General features: G+C 36.6%; 1 protein-coding gene across 1 annotated transcript in view; it reads left to right on the forward strand.

Moving 5' to 3' along the window:
* MAPK10 (mitogen-activated protein kinase 10) overlaps positions 1–26,185 on the forward strand; it is a gene marked incomplete at both ends in the record, with an annotated part of 126,366 nt that overhangs the window by 77,656 nt on the left and 22,525 nt on the right. The window lies entirely within an intron of this gene.

Here is a 26,185-nt window from a genome sequence, read left to right on the forward strand (position 1 = left end):
ATAAATTACTATTCTCATAATCATTACTATTACTGTTATGACTTTTACTTGCAAGCCTTTACTACCCTTTGATGTTAGGAAAGGTAGATATATTTGGTGAAAAAGGACCAGCTGGCCAAGAAACTATAGAAATACTCATATTTTAAAAAATCACTAAAATTTATCTAGTTTCTGCAAGATTTTAAGATGTTCTTTTTTGGCTGATGTATACCCACCACTACCTTGCCAAGTATAAAAGAATCCAGTGCCGTTAATTTAAACCAAAATAAAGACAAATTACATTGTTCACAAATCCTCATTATAATTTATCTTTAATAAACTAGGGTATAGTCAGGGCTATTTGAGAGAATAAACTTGAACATATTCTCTGTGCTCTGTTGGAGGGAAATACAGAAACAGTGAGGATCAGTTGCCTTGTTTCTTACCAGATTCTTGAGTTTAGAGACACTGTTAGGATACAGGGTGGCTCTCACCCTGCAAACCCTGAGAATAGGGGTATGAACACACTTTAGGAGGACTTTTGTGAACTGCAAGCTAAGGAGGAGTTGATTAACGATGTCTCAGGGAATATAAAACAGGAACTTAAGGAGAATATGAAATGTGACCACTTTTTAAAACATAGTTTTACGTTTTTCAAAAACTTCTGAGCACTCTATGAAAGCTCCTGAGTGCAGGAGCCTTACTAAGGGCTTCTGTAGTTGTTCTGCATTGCTAGGGGTGGGAGAGCACTATGGAGAGGGAGAGAGAGAGGGTGGGGGGGAGATGTGCTCAATCACCAAACTAAAGATATCAAAACTCAAAGTAATCATCATAAGGAAGCCAACTGAAAACCTACGGGGTTAGAGAAGGACATATCTTTATTTCTCAATTCATGATAAGAAGAAAGGCTCCAGACCTGACACTGGAACCATTGTCTAAGGTGGGACTGGTGCTGGAGTCCTGGCTCATGGCCAGTAGTGATCAGGTCCACTGTTGGAAGGCTCTGTCTCAGAGAGGCCCAGATCCAGTCCTAAATGATCAAAACATTACTCTGGGAATCTGGACAAAGGAGCAGGTTGAACCAGTCAGGCGGCTGGTATCTGAGAATTCTGTCCTCCAGTTGGCAAACCCCAGGTATAATACTCGAGAGTGCAGAGGAGGGGTGGCAGGCAACTTACAACCTTCTGTATAGTGACTGAGTCAAAGTCACAGGAAGAATGCTAGAAGAGAGGCTTGGAACATGGGCCATAGCTGAGGATGAACTGGAGAGAGAGGCTGGGAATGTTCTGTTAGGAATACAAGCACACACGCCATCCACATAGAGACCAAGGGGAAATGGTATGACTAACCCAGTCAGTTTGGGTGGAGTGCGATGAGGGAAGCAAGGCCAGTGCTGAGTTTGTTTATTATTTCTTACCCAATCCAAGATTAATTTGGGAATTGGGACAAGGCTGGGTGGGAATTTAATCTACCCATATAGACCTCGAGTTAAACAATCTGGTCTTTAGCTCTGCGGTGAGAGAATAACCTGGGAAACAGAATAACACTTACATGTATTAGTGCTGAAGTTCAATTAAAATAAGCACTTAAAAAATGTAAGCCAAGAATAGTCAGTACTGTTACACATTTACTGTCTGTTTACAACATAAGGTAATTAATAGAGCCTTAAATGTTTTATTGTTATTAATATATACTATTTCATTGCTTTAGGGATTATGTTATTTTTTGCTGACAGTGAAATAATTTATAGAAAAAAGCTAAGCTGACTATTATAAGCTCTTTTATTGCAAGGCCGTCATAGATTTTATGCCCTTTGAGCAGAGTTACCCTCTGACATTATTTTAGTTATCTTTTTGTCTGCCTTTGTATCTTATTGGTCATTACCAATGTGAGGGATGGAAGGGATGACCAACCATCCAGGAAATATGCACTATTTTAAATTTTCTTGTGACATAGATATGTAAATTTTACTGTTGTGTATGTCTGGAAATATGTTCAAGGTAAATCTTAAATGAGAGCTTAAAAATCATTGTAGAATGGTTTCATGCTGCAGTTCAGCCAATATCAACATTCAGAATATAAGCTCTACAACTGTGAACAGTGACAGGGACACAGGTTCATAAGCTATGATGAGGAGAGTAGAATAGGGCTAGGCGTGGGATCAGAAAGCATTGAGACGAGAATCAGAAGCCTGTGGTCAAAGTAGCAAATGTTCCAGAGCTTGGCCTGAGCAATCCAGAGTGAGGGCTGGCTCTGTGAGATGTGGACAAATTACATAGGGCAGGCAGATAAGACCAGTTCAGGAGAGACATGTAGTCTAAAGTCTGAGGTCTGAGCAGATACCACCCTAGAGGGCATTTAAACAGTGGCAAAGCTAAGAATATTTTCTGATTTCAATGCAAAAGTCAAGAGCAGATACTCTTGGAACAACCCAGAGATTAGCGACAGTAGGAAGCCTAGAGAGAGGAGATGGTTTATTGGAGCCCAGGGTTGGGTAGTGATGGCCTGTCCAGCGGGAGCTGGGTAATAGACACAGAGGAGAAGCAGGTGTGTCTGGCAAGAGAAATGGGGAGAAATGGCCTGGCTTCTCCCCACTGCCCCCATCTTCTAGTGGTGTCTCTCTTTTCTTGGCTGAGACCAGCCCTAAACCAGCCAATAGATGAGCCTTGGAAATGCAGCCTGCAGGGGCCAGCCTCTGAGACACAGAGCAAATAAAGGAAAGGTGAGGACTGTATCTGTGGGCAAATAGGCCCAAGGCAGTCACTCACCTATTCATTCTTTCCTCATATGCAGCTCTAAAACCCCTAAGTAAAATTAAAGTAACCGATGGTTAGGCTCACTTAATCTGGAGAGAAGACTGGAGGTTGGAAGAGGTAGGTGCTCAGGGGCCACACTGGGTAATAGTGAAGTAAACATTATCCCCTTAGAAACTCCTAATATTTCATTTCCTCAAGTATCTTGTAGAAATCACAAGTACTATGCCAACCCGATAATCTGGACATGAAAGCATTTCTCATTGGGTTTGCAATTGAATGTGTGTAGTCCTCCTTTTGTATGTTGGTGTCACTTTTTCAGTTGTTTGTTATGCTGTTGATGATGGCCTGTGGAGCCAATGCTGGACAACATGTGCATGGGGGAATGAGGGATTCAGTGATCTGTTTTCCTTTAGGTTGCTTTCATTCCACTCTTCTGCTGCCAAGTAGGTAAAACACAGCAAAAAAGACCACTGACATTCTTTCTTCTCACTCACCTCTTTGTTATTTCTTCCTTCTTTGTCTCTCTTTCTCTCGTTAGCCCTTTTTCTTTATCCAGCTCCTACAGAGCTAGTCACATATGTTTCAATTATTTATTAACAGTTTGGTGTTTTTCACTCTGTAAATATTTTATTAAAACCAAACTGTGTGTCCCACACTGACCTAGGTGATGGTGATTCAGCAGTAAATTTAAAACAATAAACAAGGTTCCTGCTTTTACTCATCTTCTAATTCTCTTGAATATATTTATTCAGTTAATAACCAATGGAAATCTTTATTGATTGGGAATTTTATAACTTATTATCTCTGGACATAAATTCCTCCAAATGTGGGTTATCTATCTTACTTGACAATTTAACCTGTTTAGTATATAGGATTCTGAATGTAAGAAGAATCTGTAATAATTGTCCCTCTTAATGTTAATCAGTTATAAATTGCAATGACTGTTTCCTAATCCTTAACCAGGTTGCATCAATAGCTTTGAAATATATTTAACAAATTATGATAATCTATCTCTAGCTATGATATTTTAAAAAAAACTAGTCAGCTTTGAATATAAATAATTGTCCTGACCACGTTTTAGTAACTGAAATGCATAGATTATTATTGAATAATCAAAGAATCCTGAAGTTGGCATACTAAGACTTCGTATGTAGTTTAAAGATTCATCTATAAGTATTGACCATCTGGGGCCTTCAAACAAAATTCAAGTGATTGAGGGTGATGGTGGGAAATTATTCTCATTTTCTACTTCTAATTCTCCTGAATATATTTTTTATAGTGAAAGCTAATATTATTTGATTATGATTATCATGTGTTAACTTGCTCTGTTATCTACTTCATGAGTGAGTTATTGTTTGTATTATCTTTATCTCCACTAACTATGGTTTAACCAATTATCTTCTACTGAATTCTCTTAAATCCATAAGTTCCTAAAACAATGTGGTAAAGAATAGGCTTATAAATATATTAAATTATAAATGTATTAAGTACATTCTGCTATACTCAGAATGAATATAAATTTAGGAATGAGAAAAAATACGAGCCACCATGAATATGAACTTGATGCATCTAATGCTCAATCAGTCCCTCAGTAGTTTTATGTTTTTATGATAAACCACTGAATAAAAGGTATATGTGCTTGCTTCAAATATTTTATAATCTCTTTATTAAGTCAGTGAATCTAACACCATTAAACATGAATTATCTAGAAGAAATGATTTAAATGAGTTATAAAAGAAAACAACTCTCTGTATAGGCTATATCTCTCCCATTGAGAGAAAAGGGGATTAAAGTATTTGTAATTGACATTTCCCTTTGGTGAGTAATATCAAAAGGTTAGGCCATGTCCTCAAGATAGCTTCTGAATAAGTAATCAATCTGAAACTCAGAAACTTCTGTTTTTGTTCCCTGATTTCCCCCAGGGGATATAGACACATGCTTAAAGGGCTAATAGATGTTATTTTTGTTTGCCTTTAGTGAGCCTGAGAAGGAAGCCAGTTTGAAAATGAAGTTTATTAAATAAAATTTAATAGAAATTCTCAAACTGTAAAAAAAAGACCTTTTAAATATTTTTAAAAACATAACCTGCAACATTTACATTATTTAAGAATTTTTTTTGGAGTAATCTAAAAGTTTTATTGGGGAAGAAAAAGTCTATCTCACCAAAATAATAAGAAAACTAGTTTCTCTTAACATTTAATGGGTAAAAAGCCTCCATTGCTTTTCATTAAAGCCAAAAAGACTGCATGGTGCTATGTCTCTGAGTATGACCTGGGATTTTACTAGGGATCGTATTACTAGTTCGGTACTAGTAATAAGATGCTTCTTGATGTTAAGTACACTCACTTTCAGTAAGAAAAAAAAACTCCATTTACTTTTCTTTAGATCATTTCAATGATGCTTTTTTTCCCTTGGATTAAAATTTGGAAAACTTATAAAGGGTTTTTTTCTTTTCATATTTACAACTAGATATATCACTATATGTGATAAAACACATAAATTGTATTTTTCCGAAAGTCCTATATGGAGCTTGTATAAAGGAATTTATTCTCAAAAAAGATTTCTCAGATTATGTCTAGCATTTTAAGAGTATCAAAAATTATAAGTAAGTTCTCTTAAATATTTTCACAAATAGGACAAGCTATCCCATTTCAGAGCAAGGAAAAGAATAATTAACAATGGTACCTCAAATATTTAATATCATGGATTTCACTTCCACAGTATGTTATAGTATTCATTAAGTGTCTTAAATTTGACAATCAGTCCAAATGTTTCCCAAGTGTTCATCACTAGCCTGGTCTATAATTGGGGTGCTGGTCACTGGTGACCTTTTGCTATTAGGGGTTGGAAAGTCTAAGAGGTTACTGAGTGATATTTTAAGGTGAAACATTATTATTCTACTCTCTCCATTCTAAAATTGCCATCATTTAAATTCCTTTTTCAGACTAAGTGTTCCTCTGAATTCTTTCAACTATGATTTATTCTACTCACAGAGAGTTAATAAATTGGCTGAATCCCTCTCTCAGCTGTTCTCTCCATCTGTCCTGACACACGGACTACCTCTTTGAGTCTTATGATTTCTTATTATTGCAGCATGCATCATGCTGAGAAAAAGCTAGTGCGACTCCCTGGCAGGCTTAATTTGAGAAATAGTTTAGTGCCATCTATCTGTCACAGAAGACCCTTTTAGTGCGGAGTTGAACTCTAAGTAGGTTTATTATACTCAGAATGTGTATAAATTTAGAGATAAGTAGAAAGAAACATGAGCTACAATGGATATGAATTTGATGCACTCCAATTATGTGTTTAATTATAGAAAGAGAAGTTTGTATTTTTTGATTCTCATTTGCTTGCTTAAAGTTAAATCGATGTCTCTAATTCCTAATATCTGCTGTTTGTGGAATTCTAAATTTCCATCTGTTTGTACTGATGTATCCTTTTCAGCAGCAAAATGTGAGCAGTTTACTAACTGCCTTCTAGAGAAAAATATAACTTACATTACAGTTCATATGCCCAGTACCTCAACTGTTAAAGTGAAAATATCTTCTGAATCACATTGGGATTGTTTTGATGCCATGTTGTTGTGAGCTTGTCAAAATGCTTGTTGTAGATGGCTTTAGCCACCTGCTTTTAGTGGTCCCTCTCGTTACATGACTTACAAGAAGAACATATACTTTGCTCAAACATTAATTCATTTGTCTTTAATTTTAGCAAATTGTTCTACTGAAGAAAAACCTCCTTGATTTCAAATCATTGGGATGTTCAGAATTCACAGAACACCTATGGTTCTCAAGTATCAAAACTGGAGTAGTTGAATAGTTCATTCTCAGGAGATACCTGTTTTGCTGACTGGTAGAGCCTATGATCAGGTTTTTCTTTTCATATATTACCTTGAGCCCTTTAGGCAGTGAATATTGTTAATTTCTTGAATAGAGCACTGAAGGAGAATTCTTTTACGTGGGAAGGGATCATAAATTGTTTTTTTAGAACATTCCACAGCTGGTGATCTCTGAAATCCGGAGTTATAATGTCCTGTCAGGTTCTCCCAAATCTATGATTTTTTTTTCTTTTTTTCTAGATGACTTCTAGTTATTATGAGATCCACCCACTTAAGTCAAGGGAACAGGTATTTGTGAGAGCGTGTTTTATTTTCTTAATATTTTCATCCTGGAAAGAAAGAGATTACTCATTGTGGCATCTGTCTAAGGTGCCACAAAGTACTATAATCCACAAACTGTGAGAGAAAAAAAAAAAGAAAACAAGTAATGCTTTTCCCTGTCAGAGCCGCTCCTAAGAGATAAGCAAAGAAGTCAATATCAGAACTTGTAAGGTTTTCTGTCAATGAAAACTTATCAAATTTTATAGTAAGAGGAAGACTAAAGAGGAGGAAAGAAAGGTCGGACAGAAGAGAGAATCTCTGTTGGACAGCTTTGCCTTGAGATAAGTAGAAGTCATAAAAATGGCTAATATCTAGGAAACATAACTTACTTGGTAATTTGCGTTCCTGCCTTGTTTGTCTAAATGTTGCTAAATATTTCCTGCAATGTTGCTAAAATAATCAAACTAGACTGTTCCTTCTCCACAATTTTTTATCTGTCCTAAAAGAATCTCCTCTAAAGTACTGTGTATATAAGTTCAAGTGTAGCTCTAAGGCATTCCTGTCCACCCTTGTATCCTTATGAGTGTTTTCAATATAGAACCTTTATTGATAAAGAAACTGATACTGCTCTGCAGAGGTGGTGATATTTTCTGAAAGGCCCATATGTTGTTATATATAAACTTTGTAATTTAAAGGCCACCTCTGTTCTATTCCCAGCAGTAATGTTTATTTGGTGGGTAGCCCTGTTCAAGTTTCTAAATCTGCTCTGGTTTGCTACTTAAAATGTTTTTCTGTCCCATCTTTACCAGATTCAATGAGGTTTAACTGTGTGATGAGCTTTTAAAAAGTACATTCTCCTTTTTAAAAAATCCCCCAATACACACATGCCCATCATGCACAGTTCAACATAACAAATTCTTATTTTTTTCATGTGCTATGTTGAGCACTGTTCCAGAGTTAAAGATGCACAAATGAGGGAAACACTTCCCTACCCTGCTGAGCTCACGATCTAGCACTAAGCTTTCTTATTCTGTCATTCATTTACCCTAGAGGTTCCTTGGATGAGACCCTGAGAGCTGGTGAAAAACATACTGAAATTATATGCCTATAATTATGTGTGTATATCTTCCTAGGGATATAGTTCATGGGCTTTATGAGATTTTTAGAGTTTTTACCTCCAATTTTAATTCTTAATATTTTAAGAAACGCTAGTCTGATACAGAAAGTTTTGGATGAGGGAGCTACAAAAATATGTATAATTGACTGTTAGAGTTGGCTATCAGTCATAGACATAACCAAAAGACTTAATGCACTTCTTAGAAAATCTCAGGTTATTTCCTTGAGGTAATTTTTTATTTGTATAGAAAGACCCTTTCATTTTTAAAGGTTCTCCTTTTTTTCAGGTAGGGGATATAAGGAGAAGGGACAGGTAAATACCAAGCACTATGCTTCCAATTTTCATTACGATTTTTAAAATTTATTGAAAATATGAAAAAGTTTTCTGTGATTCTAGGCAAGTTAAAATGGCATTTCTTCAAGCAACAGAAATTAATACCAGTGTCTACTTTTCAAGTAGCTAGCTCTTTTCTTGTGCTATGAAACTTTCAAGTCTTCATTTGGCAGGTGGCTTTATAGCTTTATGATGACATTGTTTTGCATGAAGATCAGACTTCATGAGAATGACAGGTCCAAATTTCCTCATATCTTGCTTCCATTTTGTTTCTCCTAGTTAAGGACTTACTTCCTTTGCACTACCCATTTTACTCTGCTGTATTTGTCTCCAAAGTTTTTTGTTTCTTTATCTGTTGTTTATTGCAACATAAAAGTGAAACAAACAAATGAACAGCAAAAACACATAAAAAGGCCTAATTTTTTGGCTATGCAGGGGGGATCATAGGGTCAAGTTAATTAACCATCTTGTTTCAGAAGTCATGCTTAGAGTTGGTTATGCTATCAAGGTTAGGAGGTAAATTGAGAAATTTCACATTCTAGGATAGAAGGGAAATAATAAGAAATTACAATCCTTAATGATGCTGAAAATGAATGTGTGGTCATGTGAAAACAAACAGTTATTAAACCTGAAAGATGTTTGACTTTTAAATTAAAACTATAGACATGAAATCAGCATGTCATCAGAACTGTCCTAAGATCAAAAATCTATGTACTGGACATTTGAGGAGCTGCAGAATCAGAAAAAAGAGAAGGCAGGAAGTGTTCTTGAGTGCTAAATCATGGTAACCTTCAGATTCAGGGAAAAGGTTGGATGTGAACATTTTCTTCCCAAGTGTGGAACCATTGCTTAGGCCCTGGGGCATCCATTATGTGTGAGGAGAGGGCAGAATGGATTCATGCAATGATGAGACAGAATATTGAAAAGGTTACACTCCCTTTTTATAAGTCTATTAAAAGTTTATGGTCTTTCACAGAGTATATGCTGTAATAAAATTATTATGTTCTTTTGAATGGCAAGACAGTTGTAAGAATGATAAAAACCACTTCTATAACTTGCTACAGGTTTAATTTGGGACTCACAGGGTCATTTGTGGAATATTGGCCCACAATATCTTGTGAAAGAATGGAATTTGTTGCTTATGAAAAATGCTTTTAATTGATAACCAAAAGAAATTCCCCACAGTTTCTAATTCCAGGGAGGATCTGATTTCCATCTTTATGTGCTTTTCGAAAACTGAATTCTTTTCATGTTCCTCTGAAAGAAGAGAGGGTTAAAATAGCTATGCTTCAGGCACTTTTAATGAAAATTTCTTATCTAAGATGTTTGTTATTTTGGACTAAGTCCAGCAGAAAGCATTTTTGGTGACTTCGTTTCATGACATATACACCAGAATGCTGTCATCATGGTACAGCAATCTGTCACCACTTCTTTTTCTGAAGTAGGCTTGCTCACATTCCCTGTTCCAGTGCCTTGTGAATCCCATTTAATCACAAAGAAAAGTTTATTCCTAGCCAGAATTCTTGCACATACACTCACAGAGAAGTTCTTAAGTAATGAGTAGCTCCCCCATGAATAGAAGGCTTAGCAACAAAGAAAATATTTGACTTGCAATGAGTTAATTTATAATATTGTGGCAAACACCCTAGCTTCCTCAGACCAAGGGGTTCTAGGAAATGGGTGAAGACAAAGAGCTACAGAGTGTGGAGACCAAAATCGTCATATAGGGGTACAGTAGAGCACAATGGAAACCACTCAGGATCCACAATTAAACAGGGACTCAAGGCTTCATCCTACCTTGGATGGGTTCACTTCTTTCATTCCCTAAATTTTTATTGAGCTTCAATTACATATGGCCATTGAGGATTCATTAATTATAATAATAAAAAGACCTAGTTCCTATTATTTAGTTGTTTATAATATAGTAAGTTTGATAGACAAGTAAATGAGAAGTTTTAACCACTCTGGTAAATTCTATGAAAAGGAGGCACAAGGTACTATACATGCCAAAAGAATAATGCATTACCCATCTTTTAGTAGACAAATGAGACTTTCAGGAGGAAGAAAAGTCTTAAATGGGATGAAAAGGATGGGCAAGAGTTAGCCAAATGAAATGGGGGTTGCAGAGTAGGATCTTCTGAACAAAGGAGGCAACGTGTTCCAAGGCCAGGAGAGAAGAGACATCTTCTTGCAGTAAATATAAGGAACTGTGTGAGGTAATTCAACATGACCAAGGAAGAGACCAGGTCAGGAAGCACAGAAGGAGTGACTGTAGGAATATTAACCAGAGATGTCTGTTTTAGGTAGACCATTCTTTCTGACTGGTTGGGGTGATGACAGAAGAAAGACCAGTTAAGAAGCTGGTGAAGTAGTTGAGATAAAAGATGATAAAATGAATTTCAATGGCAGTGAAGATGAAAAAAAGAATGACAGATTCCAAGATGTTTTTGGTGGTATAATTGTCACAAGTAATCTTCATCTATGAAATGCCCTAACAGGGTTTTAAGAGATAGGATATTATATGTGAAAATGCTCAAATAAACTTTAAAAACACATCATGTTACTAAAGAGGGACTTTTTAGTTTGTGAGTATAATTGAAATAGTTTCGACCTAATGGTTGTAATCTATATGACATAAGAGATTCTCTTTCTTTTTTTAAATTTAATTTTCATTTTATATTATAGTTGATTTACAATGTTGTATTAGTTTCAGATGTACAACAAAATGATTCAGTTATACATATACATATATCCATTCTTTTTCAGATTCTTTCCCATATAGGTTATTACAGAATATTGAGTAGAGTTCCCTGTGCTGTGCATTAGATCCTCGTTGATTATCTATTTTACATATAGTAGTGAGTATATGTTAATCCCAAACTCCTAATTTATCCCTCCCCCCACTTTTCCCCTTTGGTAACCATAAATTTGTTTTTGAAGTCTGCGAGTCTGTTTCATAAGAGGTGATTCTTAATGGGATTTGTGGGATATGTTAGAATCTTGTGAGCAAATTATTAATTAGAAATAAACTTTCATCCTCAGATGATTCTGTTCCTTATCCAATCACTGCACCACCCCCTCAGCAGTCTGTCCCCACCGCAGATAACCTTAGAAATTATTACTCTAAGAACAACTTGAGGACGAGGGTTTTGTCTCATTCATCTGCATCATCTGTGTAACTACTTGTTCCTAGCACACTGCAGGTTTTCAAAACAATTAATTGAATTAAGGAAATGTTTTAATCACCTTTGTATTGACTATTTTATTTAACCTTCCCATCCATGTTCCTATTCTGCATTACCCCAGCCAAAAGAACCCCTACCACTACTTCGGGGTACTGTTATTCCTATTGTACAAAATTTTAAAGTGACTTTTTCACCATCCAGAGCCAAAATCTTTGGTTCTAAGCCAGTGCTCATTGAACTATGTCTCAGTATCCTTTAAAAAGTTCTATTATTCTTTACAAAGAGGGTCTTTTAATAATTTATGTAATTATGATTTTTAGAATAGAAATGAATTTACAATAATATTTGCTACTTTTTTTTTCTGATTAACATCTTGTGTATAAAAGTGGTACATGGGGCTTCCCTGGTGGCGCAGTGGCTGAGAGTCCGCCTGCCGATGCAGGGGACACGGGTTCATGCCCTGGTCCAGGAAGATCCCACATGCTACGGAGCGGCTGGGCCCGTGAGCCATGGCCGCTAAGCCTGTGTGTCCGGAGCCTGTGCTCCGCAACAGGAGAGGCCACAATAGTGAGAGGCCCGCGTACCACAAAAAAAAAAAGGGGGTACATGAACATTTACTTATATAATGTGCCAAGCGTATGGAATGTAGGTAGGTAGAAGGGGCAGTAATTACTAGATTAGCAGAGCCCTTTATACCTGATTGAAAAATTGCATTGATCCAAAATCTTTATGTCATGTTCTAAGATTTTCAGAGAGATCAGTGCTAGGAGAGAAAAAAAGTAGAAACTCTTAATTTAAAAAGTGTATATTTTTACACTAATGATGAAAATTCTGAAAGAGAAATTAAGGAAACACTCCCATTTACCATTGTAACAAAAAGAATAAAATACCTAGGAATAAACCTACCTAGGGAGATGAACGAACTGTATGCAGAAACTATAAAACACTGATGAAAGAAATTAAAGGTGATACAAACAGATGGAGAGATATGTACCATGTTCTTGGATTGGAAGAATCAACATTGTGAAAATGACTATACTACCCAAAGCAATCTACAGATTCAATGCAACCCCTGTCAAATTTTTTACAGAACTAGAACAAAAAATCTTAAAATTTGTATGGAGACACAAAAGACCCCGAAGAGCCAAACCCTCTTTCACTGTTGGTGGGAATGTAAAATGATACAGCCACCATGGAGAACAGTACGGAGGTTCCCTAAAAAACTAAAAATAGAATTACCATATGACCCAGCAATCCCACTACTGGGCATATACCCAGAGAAAACCATAATCCAAAAAGACACATGCACCCCAATGTTCATTGCAGCACTATTTACAATAGCCAGGACATGGAAGCAACCTAAATGCCCATCGACAGACAAATGGATAAAGAAGATGTGGTACGTGTATACAATGGAATATTACTCAGCCATAAAAAGGAAGGAAATTGGGCTTCCCTGGTGGTGCAGTGGTTGAGAGTCCACCTGCCAATGCAGGGGACACGAGTTCATGCCCCGGTCCGGGAAGATCCCACATGCTGCAGAGCGGCTAGGCCCGTGAGCCATGGCCGCTGAGCCTGCGCGTCTGGAGCCTGTGCTCTGCAACGGGAGAGGCCACAATAGTGAGAGGTCCGCGTATCACAAAAAAAAAAAAAAAGGAAGGAAATTGGGTCATTGGTAGAGACGTGGATGGATCTAGAGACTGTCATACAGAGTGAAGTAAGTCAGAAAGAGAAAAACAAATATCGTATATTAATGCATATATGTGGAGCCTAGAAAAATGGTACAGATGAACTGGTTTGCAGGGCAGAAATAGAGACACAGAGAACAAATGTATGGACACCAAGGGGGGAAAGTGGTGTGTGTGTGTGTGTGTGTGATGAATTGGGAGATTGGGATTGACATGTATATGCTAATATATATAAAATGGATGAGTAATAAGAACCTGCTGTATAAAAAAATAAATAAAATATAATTCAAAAATTCAAAAAAAAGTGTATATTTTTAAATAAAATATTTTGGAATAGAAAAAATACTAAATTTTATGTTAAAATGCAATAGTATTCCTATAATGGCAGTAAAGAATAGGCAAATCAGTTTTCCTTGGTAGAGTTTCTAATTCTGTAACTATGTTTCTTTATTCATTGTGGATTCTTATCCTGGGGCTACTCTACTCATTTACATTAACAAGAGGAGTATGATCTCCTCTGGTTAATGTCTCTAGGGTGAATTGTTATTGAGTCATGTGATTGATATAGGAGTGCTGAAGGTCTTTTTATTCCCCTGCTCCTTTTGCTTCAGCTTTGTGACTGTAGGGCAGAGGTGCAAATGGCACATGGTCTTAACAGGCTGACTCAGCAATATTTGTGTTAGCTGTGTTGACTTTTCACTCAGAACGTTTTTCTAGCTCTTTTATAGCTTATTTTTGTCCTATAATGTATGATTGAGGCTAATATGGCCTTTTGCCATGGAAAGTCTTGCAATAAAATCTGTTGCTTCTCAGAGTTTTAGGTTAACATTTTTTCTTTAGAACCTTCCACATGCCATCATCATATCACATATTATGCTGAAATAATCCATTTTAAGCTCTATCTCCCCGACTGCACTGCTCTGATGTACCTTGAGAGCAGAAATTCCGCTTTACCTACTGAGTGCATCTGTTTGCTATCTTTGTCGTAAACTAATTGATCACAAGTCAACTTTGCCGCAAAAGATAAAATAAGTGTTTGACAGTTTGGTTGAGAATTTGGTTTCAATGCCAGTAACAGATAATATAAAAGAGGTGGCTAGTAATTCACAACAGTCTTAGAGAGCATTAATTACTGATTCTTTAAGTAATTCAAATAAAACAACTTGTTCTCTAACGCTATCTTTACCAAATTTATTGCACAATATTTGAAGTTGGAAGCAAAAGAAGAATCAAGATCCTTCCATCTCCCTCCAACCCAAAATGGTTACCTGATTCATGATGATTATGTTTCCTAAAATGGTGAAATTTTGTTGTTGTTTGATAGTGGAGAATGAGATGTAGACAGAATTTTGGTATTTGACACAGAATCTGACTTAGATGATTTGGTGAAATATAAGTACTGGGTATGTAACGGAACATTTAAATGTAGTCCAGATGTGTACTACCAGTTATACATGTATTGATAAGAAATAGCAGCATCCCTTGTCTGTTTGTTTTATTTCCAGGGAAATCTGAAGAGACTTACAGCAGATTTTTTAAAAAATCATAAAGACATAAATCCACATGGTTCCCTCCTTTATTTCATTTAAGTCTTTGTTCAGATGTTATCTTCTCAAAGAAGACTTGTTGAATATTTATTGTATGCTATGTACAGTGCTAGGCTCTGGTGAATGAAGATACAATCTTTGTCCTCAAGATTTTGTCCCCACAATCTTGTGAGAAGTAAAACCAGTAAATGTTGAGTGATAAGTAGTCCAAATTTTAAGCTTATTGACGCACATAGAGAAAACTCAACTCAGTAATGTTAATTAGAGAAGACTCCTTGGAGGGATTAATATCTAAAAAGAAACATGAAGGATACAGCAGGAATTATCCAAATGAAGAAAAGAAGGCAGAAGAAAGGGTTGTGCAAAAAACTCAGAGTTGGGCTTCCCTGGTGGCGCAGTGGTTAAGAATCCACCTGCCAATGCAGGGGACACAAATTCGAGCCCTGGTCCGGGAGATCCCACATGCCAAGGAACAACTAAGCCCGTGAGCCACAACTACTGAGCCTGCACTCTAGAGCCTGTGAGCCACAACTCCTGAAGCCCGGGTGCCTAGAGCCCGTGCTGTGCAACAAGAGAAATCACTGCAATGAGAAGCCCGCAACGAAGAGTAGCCCCCACTCACCGCAACTAGAGAAAGCCCACGTGCAACAACAAAGACCCAATGCAACCAAAAATAAATAAGTAAAATAAATTTAAAAAAAAGAGAAAGCTAAAAAACTCAGAGTCAAGAGAAGGTTGGGAGAGCTGCAGATCTTTGGGGGTTACTCAATGGAGAAGGGTTAAGGAGAAATTGGGACTGGCAAACAGGGACCAGGTAAGGAAGGAAAACATGATGGAGCATGCACTCTATCCTAAGGGTGAAGGGAAGCCATTCAAAACTACTATATATACAATAAATAATATAAGGATATATTGTACAGCACAGGGAATATAGCCAATATTTTATAATAACTCTAAATGAAGTATAATCTATAAAAATTATGAATCACTATGTTGTACACCTGAAACTAATATCATATTGTAAATCAACTATACTTCAATTAAAAATAAAAAAAACCTAGCAAGCAGAACAACAGCATTATCTGATTTGAATTTCTGAAAGATCACTCTATATGCAAAGTGAGACTGGAGTACAGAAAAGGAAGATGGAAGGCAGGGGGATAAATCTGTAGTAACGTAGGTTAGAACTGATGGTGGCCTGAGAATAGACATGGGCAAAAGATTTAAGAGACTTAGAAGCTAGCAATCAACATGACTAATAAATGATCAGATTTAAAGTGTAGGGTGGTAGGATTCAAGGATTACATAGCATATAGTAGTTGGTTAATAAATATATGTTAAATGAATGAATAAAATAAAGATTTATGACTTGGACACTGGGTGATTGATGGTGCAATTACTCAGCCTTTTCAACTAAAGAACCATAGAAAAATTTAACTTCCAAAGAACAGTAAAGAGAATTTGCATTTTCAAGATATGATTAAACTTTTTGATAGTATAAAGCTAATAAATTTGTGACCTAATATCTGAGAAAGCTGTAGAATAGAAGAGAAAAATAGAGAAAACTGAATTTAACTTCCTTGTTAAGCTATTGGAACATTATTAAATTAAGTTTTTAAATTACATTCAGTTCACATTATAATTACAATTTGCATTACTAGCTTTTAAAATTTCCTTTGGTCACTTAGTGCTGTGGTGTCTCCAAACAACATTAGTGCTTTCCAAATGTAACAAAGTATAGTACAATGTTTTGCACATTGCAAGTTCTCAAGAGAGGTGTGTTGAATTACCTGTTATACATTTGAAATTAGTTTCCTCTGGAATAAAGCAGCATATGAAACTTTTTCCATATAATTAAGACTCATTGCAAATTAAGTGACTTGCCCAAGGTCACTTGTCTTCCTAGTATCAGAGTCAAGGGTGCTCTGAGTTTTGTGCTCTTTCCATTGTTCCTGTAAGGAGTTCTGTGACTTACTCAAGAAACTCAGAGTTCTCCTCTCTTTTGACAAAGGCTGAATCTGATTAAGAGATACAAATCTGGTGTCCACTTTGATTATAATCCACAAATCTCTCTGTTCCTGTTTTTCAAAACCATAGCACATGATGATTTCTGTTCACAAAACATTTTTTTTCCCCCAAGAAGTAGATGTCATTGAAGACTGAGAGGAAATCATTTACTTTCTCTTGAATATTTTCTCTTTCATCTATACACATGAAGTATACTTAGGCAAATGACAAAACTTGCTTTGATTACTGTATAGGAGTTAGAACAGAGGTCTTAATCTTGGCTGCACATTAGAATTACCTGGGGAGTTTTAAAATATCCTGATGCCCAGATCTCACTCCAGTCCAAGTAAATAAAAATCTCTGGGGTTGGGATTCAGGCATCAGCATTTTTAAAACTTCCAGATGATTTCAACATGCAACCAAAGTGGAGAACCCGTGAGTGAGAGCAATTTGATTAAAATGATGAACTCATACTTAATGTTTGTTTTTTTTTCCAACCACAAGGTGGCAGCATCACAATACAGTGCACACACTGGTCCTTCTATTGAGTGGACTTTGAAATTTATATCCGTAATACTAATTAATAGCATTGTGAGGGTTCCTCCAGCTAGAGGCAGCATTGACTTTTTTCCCTGTTGTTCTCTGTTGCTTTGGTTGGTTAAGAAGACTTTTAAATGTACTTATTTCAACAGGTTAAATTACCATGAACTATATTATAAGCTATAGTTGGGTAGAAAAATGCAAAAAACATGGATTTTACATTCAGATAGATTTGGGTTTAAATGCTGTCTGTGCCACTTACTGATAGGTTGTTTCATTTCTTTGTACTTTAGTTGTATGCCTAGAAGAGGAGGGTTGTTATATGGACTAAATGAGATAATATATGAAAATCAACTTTGTATGTATGGTATTAAGATGTTGAAGACGTCGAGGATGAATGCGATAAAGCTGTAATAGAGTCAGTTACACAAAGTCCAGAAAACCCAGGATACAGTTGCTTTTCACATATTGTCTTTCTTTTCTGCGTGTGGGTCTCTTCTTTTCCTGTGTGTGTCCTATCTTTTAGTTTCCACCAGTGATTATACAGATAAACATGCTCTAGCTGCCTTCATTTTAAAGAAGAATCAAAGTCATTATTTTTTTTAATACACTATTAGCAGTGGAAGTACCTTCCACCTTTATAGCCAAGTTTCTGTAAAGAATTAGACTTTGTTTACTCACAATTACTCTAGTTCATTTCTCAAACCTTGAAATTGCTTCCTTTGAGATCACCAGTGCCCTCCTAAGGCCCAGTCCAAAGAATATTGGCATTTTGTGCATCTTTGCCATTTGAATAGGCTGAAAATGTCCTCCTTTCTGATACATTCCTCACTGATTACTGTGGTGACAACATTCCTGTTCTCCAGTTACTATTGCTGTCTGAGTTGTTTTCTCCTCCCTTAGAATCGGGGATCCCAAGAGTCCTCTCCTATAGCCCTATTTTCTTTTTTCCATGGGAATTTTTGGTATCTTTGACCAACCCTTAATTTTAATTACTACAAATGACTTTCAGATCGATGCATTGTTACATATGGCCGTCCTGAGTTCCAGATCTATAAATCTAACAATAACTAGCATTTAGATTGGTATCTCAAAATTAACATGTTGAATTTTGAACTGGACACATATCCCCTGTCACCCAAAACCGACTTCTTCTCCTCCCCCCATCACACCTTTTTTTTTTTTTTTTTTTTTTTTTTTGCGGTATGTGGGCCTCTCACTGTTGCGGCCTCTCCCGTTGCGGAGCACAGGCTCCGGACGCTCAGGCTCAGCGGCCATGGCTCACGGGCCCAGCTGCTCCGCGGCATGTGGGATCTTCCCGGACCCGGGTATGAACCCATGTCCCCTGCATTGGCAGGCGGGCTCTCAACCACTGCGCCACCAGGGAAGACCCTACCCCAACACACCTTTCAATCCATGGCATTGCTTTCCACACAGGTGATTGAACCAAATCCCTAGGAGTCATTCTACATGCCTCCCTCAGTCCCCTTCAAATCCAAATTGCCAAAGCTTCTCAGTTCTTCACCACCCCCTGAAAAATACTTCTCAGTGGTGTTACCCAGTCTCATATGTAGTCCTAAGTCTCATAAGTTGTCATTAAGTCATATTTCTTACTTCACACTTCCTCTTTCACACAGATCAGTCTGACTTCTGCACCAAAACAGTTCTCGTTAAGGTCATTAATTGTAGTGTCATTCATGTTTCCCTGTCCGTCCTCCTTCCCTCGCTTACAGGATGCCCCCAAGAGCACTTCTTCGAATGATCACCTGCACATGAATCCCCTTCTTGGGCCCTCCTTGGGGACCCAATGCAAGATAACTTAAAAAAAGAAGAAGAATTAATCAGATTAGTTTCCAGAGACAGATTTTATTAACCTTTTATCCCCCTATTGTGGAGTACTTTCAACTCATCAGACTTTTAAAGGGCATTTGCTTCATCTGTAGTATTAGGTACTTTAATTTCTATTCAAGAGCACAGACATACTTCCTAAAACCTGTGTAAGCAATTTTTAAAAATCAACTGATGTGTATTACAATTTTCTCTTTGTCTACTTTTAGAGGAAATTAAATTTTTGGTGATTGGAAACCAAGTCATTGTTGACTGCATAGTAAGGTCACAAAATAGAGAAACATTGTAACTCTGAAAAATAACTATTTTTAGTCAATTATTTTGATGATTGTGTGTATTGTTATTATACTTTTATTAACTTGGCAGATTGTTGGTAAGACTGTTAAGTGAACATTGAACCTCATTGTGGATAACGAACTGTTCTTGGTACTACAGAGAATATAAAGTTTTAGAAAAAAATAGAATGTACTAAATGGTGTCATTAGCCAAATAAAGAGAGAAAGAAAGAAAGAGAGGCAAACAAACATATTTAGTGTTATATAAAAAATTATTCTATATAAATGTTTATTTTCCAATCAGGAAGTTAAAATTTTGACGTTCTACTCATCAGAAATTTTAAATACTTTTGGAAAACTTATTCTATATATGTAGGGTCAGGGAAATTTAAAATTGAATTTTGCACGTTTCCTTAAACAGATTTGGTGATTTAACTTCGTACTAAAATTCAGTCTTCTCAGTTGAAGCCTTGGTTGAATCACGCATCTTTTGGCAATCCTCAAATTGCAAAGGTTAATAAGAAAAAACAAAGCGTGTTTCAATAGGACATAGTATCATTTTCTTTGATCCAGCTGCTGAATTAATAAAGAATGTACAAACAGAAAGACAATGCTATTTAAAGCTTTCTTTGGCATTTTCAACAAGACTGCAAACACACACAGAGAAAAAGTAGAACAAAACCATATTGTATACTTAATTAGGATAAAAGAAGCAGAAAACAAACACCAACATCTTGATGATTATCATATGGTCAGAACATGACTGATATGGAAAAAATGTTAATTCAGGGCTCAAAGATGAATAAAAGGAACAACTATGTACAATTTAGATTTTTCATATCTGGTTCTCATCTCTTTCATATGGGTAGAGGTCCTGATGTTGTCCAAGATATTTTAACAAAAAACATTTCAGAATATGTGTTGACTGCTTGGGTGATAATTGCCAAGTCTAGCTACATGTGTAGACTGACAGAAAATTGGAGCAGAAATCAGAGTTGTAGGCTCAAATTTGTCATTAATGAAAATCTTTTGTGAGTGTTGAATTATTCAGTTTAGCATGTCTTTAACCCTAAGTAATCCTTCATTCCATCGTTTCTTATAAGAAATCATACATTTTATCCCTAAGTCTGCCACTTATTAACTCTATGACCATGGACAAATCACTTATGATCTCTGAGTTTTCATATTCTCATTTTCAAATTGAACAAGGGTGGCACTAGATAATTTCTCAACTCTCTTCCACCACTAACATTCTATGATGCTGTTGAAAACAGGATTATCTTGAAGATTAAGGAAAGAATAAATTCATACATTTTACTGAGTAAAGAAGTATCACTTAAATATATGATATAAAATGAAGTCGCAAGAGAGAGCAACTTCCACCTTGGGAGAATCAATTAGGAATTTGAATAGATACTGATTAAAAAGATCTTTTCATCAAGAAATCAAGTCCAGCAGTAAGAACTCAAGAGAATGCCCCCCAAAAATCCATATTCCTCAATCCTAATTTTCTTATGTAGAACGGTACTCTTTTATGTATTTTTTGGCAAGAGCCATATTTTTTATCTGAGTTTTACATTCCTAAAAGTGGAGAAAATGGAAGTAAATGCTAACATGATGTCCTAGAGCAGGAAAGGATACAGCTGCAATTGTTGAGACTTCAGTGGTAGAAAAATGCTGCAATTCAGGTGTTTTCTCCATCCTCCCATTGCCCTATAACTTAGATCCCTAATATGCATGTTTCAACATTGCCATATAGGATGCTCACATAATTATCATCCCAACACTTATAAGAGTGAAGGAGTTGAGGGCTATTAATAACTGCAAGGACAGCAAGTACAAACTGGGACTGTTTTGGGCAAATTTAGACATACAGTCACCCTATTTGCTTATTTTTCTATTTCTTGTTTTATAAAGATTTTGATTTAAATATTGTTTAGATACTGTTTCATTATCCCTTACTTTAGGTTCAATTCAATTACTATTTGCTCTGAATTATTCTTTAAATTCTTTAAATTAAATTAAACTTTTAGTCAAATTTCTATCATTAATTAGCTATGTGACTTCAAGATATTTTTTAAAAATTTCTTTGAATCTTAGTTTCCTGACCTGAGGATTATAAGTATATATATAAAGAGCCTAGCGTATAGTATCTTCTCTAAAAAATAGTGGCCTCCCTTAATTGGAGAAGAGTGTTCTTCATTTATCAAGCCTTCAAAGATAGTTGGGAGAGCAGATCTAAGAGCATATAACTACCTTTCTTTTGTTTTTTTCAGTGTCACAATCTGTCCTGCAGTTCCTTTTTGTTTATTTTTTTATTCATATCCCATATCCATGTTGGCATTGAAGATATTTCTTCTATATTGTTCCAGTGTTTTAGGTGCTAGCTCATATTGATGTTCTCCACCAAAAGCCGACCTGGATCTTTCTGAGTGTGGTGGCAATTCTGAGGTTTGGAAACCTTTGTGGATTTCAGAAGCATGTTTTCTATCATGCCTTTCTGGTGCCTTGAAAGCCAAAAGCTTTATTCCTTTCATTTCCAAGAAACTTCCAGTTCCTCTTTTTGAAACTCTCTGATCACTTCTATAACATTTTAATATTCTCATTCTCCATGATTTCTGTAAATGTTCCTTTCTCCACCTCCTCATCCTCCTTCTTTGACTTATCTTCCACCGGTCAACCTTTAAACTCTGGTGTCTGTTAGGGGTCCACTTCGGCCCTATACTCCTCCTACCTGCATACTCTTCATGAGTGACTTCATCCACTGCCATGATTTCAGCAAACACCTCTTGCTGATGGTCTCAAATCTATACATCTCTAGCCAACAGCATTCCTGTGAACATCAGATCATATATTTGATTATCAAATAGACATCTCTGCCAACATAGCACTTAGGCTCATTTCCCTTTTTCCATTCTATATTTTTAGTTGGCTCCACTAGTATTGCCATTGTCCAGCTATTCAGCTTAGAAATCTGGGAGTCATTCTTATTTCCCATGATCACATTCAATCAAAAACAAAATTCTACCAATTTTATTTATTAATATTTATTAAGTATTCTTGAATCCATATTTTCTACCCATTTTTACCTTCCTTACCCCAGTCAGACCTTTTCAATTTTTTTCTAGATCATCCAGCAGCTCCCTGACTCTTCTTTCTGAATTCAGTTTGTGTTTTTCTTCAATCCGGCTGTAAATTTGGCTATACCATTCTATTGCATTCTTCAGTGGTTTCTCCCCCATTAGGAAGAAGTCTTCATTCCAATCATGATAACCAAATCCATGCTTGATCCAGCCTTTCCCTGACCCATCTACTTCTCTATTCACGGCTCTTATCTTTTGTCACTTCTGACCACATAAGTTATATTTCATAATAACAGAACTGCTTCCAGTTCTCTTTGCATGCACATGCACTGGAGCAGAGAAGCACACCTCCCACCAATACCACCACCAACCTCACCACCACCACAACTACTACCACCACCACCATTCTGTTATCTAGCTTCTGTGGCCTAGAGTCATCTTTTTCTCTTTCCCTTTTTATCTCATCAATATCCAAGACATCTTTTGCTCACTGAACTAGTACAGGTGTCACCTACTCCTAAAAGAAAAAGGTTTTGCTACAGTTTTGTTACAGTTTCTTCACTCTGCTCCCATATACCACCTACATATTTCTTTTATTTATCATGTTGTATATTAATTATCTGTTTTGCATAAGTCTTACTCCACTAAATTGTGAGCTCCTTGAGGTCAGCAGCCACATTATTCAGTTTTGAAATCTCAATTTCTAATATAGCTTAGCATATACTAGGTGCCCCAAACCTTAATTGAATGAATGAATTTAATAAGTAAATAAATTAATTCTAATATTTACTAACTCATAGTGACTCATATTTGGCCATGTGTTTATCTTATTTAATTGAAACAAATAGTATATGTATATATAGTGCCATCAATATAAAGCACATCTAATCCATTATTGTTTATGCAATCCATATAAATTCCTCTAAGAATTTAAGTCAGTGAAGTAGAGCCCAAATCTTCCAAAATAGTAGAAAGGGAATCTCCAGTCTCAAAGAATATTCAAAAGCATGCAAATCATAAGCTCTAATAACTCTCCATAAATTATTCTTAATTTCTTCTCACCCTTAATTTTCTCACATCTCAAATTGTTCTAATCTACTAAACTCTCCTAAAATACTCTCTGGGGTCCTTCTCATGATACCTACTCCTCATTTCTTTTTTATTTAGACTGTTACCTAGGAAGAGAGAATCCTTCCTGTTTAATAAAGTGGGGGAAAGGAACAACAGAGCAGTAGACCACTAGCTTCTCTTTAGCAGGGAGGGGCAGAGAGTGTTATAGACCACAGCACGCTGACAATTGCTGTCTGAGCACATATATATATGTGTTTGAATATGACATTACTCTCTTTGGATTATTTGTCAATTACTATTTTATATTGTTATGTAGAAGACATCTTTATGTGAAGTACTCTTCCACTGCAGGTGATTGAATCCTCTCTTAAAAAAAAAAAGCAAACAAAACAAAACAAAAAAAACCCTGAACATGTAGCCCTTTCAACCATAACTATAATGCAACTGTGTTTAAAGCAGCCCATTGGTTTATTGAAAGGAGAAATCTTGGACTCAGTACTCTGCTTTCTTTCTTTGTAGCTTGTGGTTAGAGTCTATTACTTCGTGCTTTCTACATCAGCAACAGCTGTATACTGAAGCTCCAAGGAAAACCTCTCTCAAATAGTTCTGTTGCAAAGAGAAAATAACATTTACAAACTTTGACAGGAAATATACCCTTGAGCCATGTTTAATTTTGAAACTTGAATGGAAAAGTCCACTCCATGGAGAAGCCAGCCACACAGGATCCTGAGCTGAGTCTATTGTTAGAAGAGGCACCAACAATGCACAGAGCTCTGGGTGGGGCGTGAGCTCTGAGAGCTGTACACACTGGCCTGCGGGGGACCTGGACAAGGCCCACTTAGACAACGACCTCACCACAGATTTATACAAGCTCAGGAAGAGGCAAAGCAGAAAACCTACCACTTGGTGAAGCATCTTTACATAACCAGAGTTTGGCTTTGCATTAGCTTACTTAGATGACAGTTTCACAGATTTTCAAAAATAACTTCGTTTTACTCATTCACTCATTAAATCATTGTATTCCTATCATTGGGAAGTTCTTCATAGTTTGGGATAGAAAGTCCTCCCTCAGTCAGATCCCGGGGACAGTGCTCGATCATCCCAGTGCCCTTAACTTTCCCAGTAGCTGGTTTAAAGCCTTCTGTCCCAGTAGTGATCACAGGTTTTAAAGGAATGTCTGGTCTCATCAGTAGATGTTTCTCAGTAATTCAGTATTGTGTTAAATTGCCCTACCACGACTAATCAAAGTCTTATTTTCATGTCCAACTACTTCTGTAGTATGTGAGGTTGCCCCAGCGTATTAGGGCTAGGATGAGTATTCATGTCTGTTGTGATTCAGGCTACCAGAGATTCTGCATTCAGTAAAGAAGAACCATTATGGTATTAGGGTACTGCTCCCAGGCCAAAGAACCTCCCACAGAAGTCAGAAGCTGTCTCTGAAGATATTGTTCGAAGTGTTCCTAGGACAGCCATTTTTGAGGGGTGCTGTCCTAATAGGCCTGAGTCACTTTATTGAGTAACTGTTAGTTTCTTACAAAAAATGGCTGCTTTTGGAGTGTTAGACAGCGTGAATTCTGGGACCCCATCTCATGACACCAGACATTTTGTAGCTCTTCTTTGCCCTGAAGCCATTATTAGCCAATATACCTCCTCAACTTCTTCTCTCTCACCTCTATTTTTCCAAGAGATTTTTTTCTTTCCATGTTACTTGAGCTGAGTTAGAGCTACGCTATGTCACCGTGATAGATTTCCCTAGGTCCAAACATTGGGAGGAAGAGGTCAGGGAATCTATCTGAGACCTTCCTTCCTGGAAGGCACCTAGATTTGTGAAAATTTCTCTTTTTCCACATCCAAATTCCTCATAGCAAGAGGAATGCTGATTCAATGTTAGACTAAAGGTCCTGTCACATCATTTCTCCTAGAGAGGGTTAACTGAGGGGCCACTCAGGGGTTCAAGGTGACCCATCTCTCTAGACAGCTGGCAGCTGCTTCTGTCTGAGGGGGGAAAATATCTTAAACCATTTAAATATACAGCACACAGCTATGTATAAAGATGTTTTATGATGCTTCACACACAAAAAAATGATTAGATCTAAATATTTCTTTACACTGGGGACTAGTACTATGATCTGTTGAGAGGTATTAAAGAGTCTTTTTCACAGGGGTCTAAAATGGAACAAAATCTTATCAGTCTGGGATAGTTTTAGTAGGGTTCTATTATAGGGCTAGTGAATGGAGGAAATAGCCTCTGGGTCCTTGTAATCAAGTGTCTTGTTTGCTTTTTAAAGACTGAATATTACAATGAGATATCATCTCACACCAGTCAGAATGGCCATCATCAAGAAATCTAGAAACAATAAATGCTGGAGAGGGTGTGGAGAAAAGGGAACTCTCTTGCACTGCTGGTGGGAACGTGAATTGGTACAGCCAATATGGAGAACAGTATGGAGGTTCCTTAAAAAACTAAAAATAGAAATACCATATGACCCAGCAATCCCACTACTAGGCATATACCCTGAGAAAACCATAATTCAAAAAGAGACATGTACCAAAATGTTCATTGCAGCTCTATTCACAATAGCCCGGAGCTGGAAACAACCTAAGTGTCCATCATCGGATGAATGGATAAAGAAGATGTGGCACATATATACAATGGA

The sequence above is a fragment of the Hyperoodon ampullatus genome (genome assembly GCF_949752795.1).
Source record: "Hyperoodon ampullatus genome assembly, chromosome: 1".
NCBI lineage: Eukaryota > Metazoa > Chordata > Mammalia > Artiodactyla > Ziphiidae > Hyperoodon > Hyperoodon ampullatus.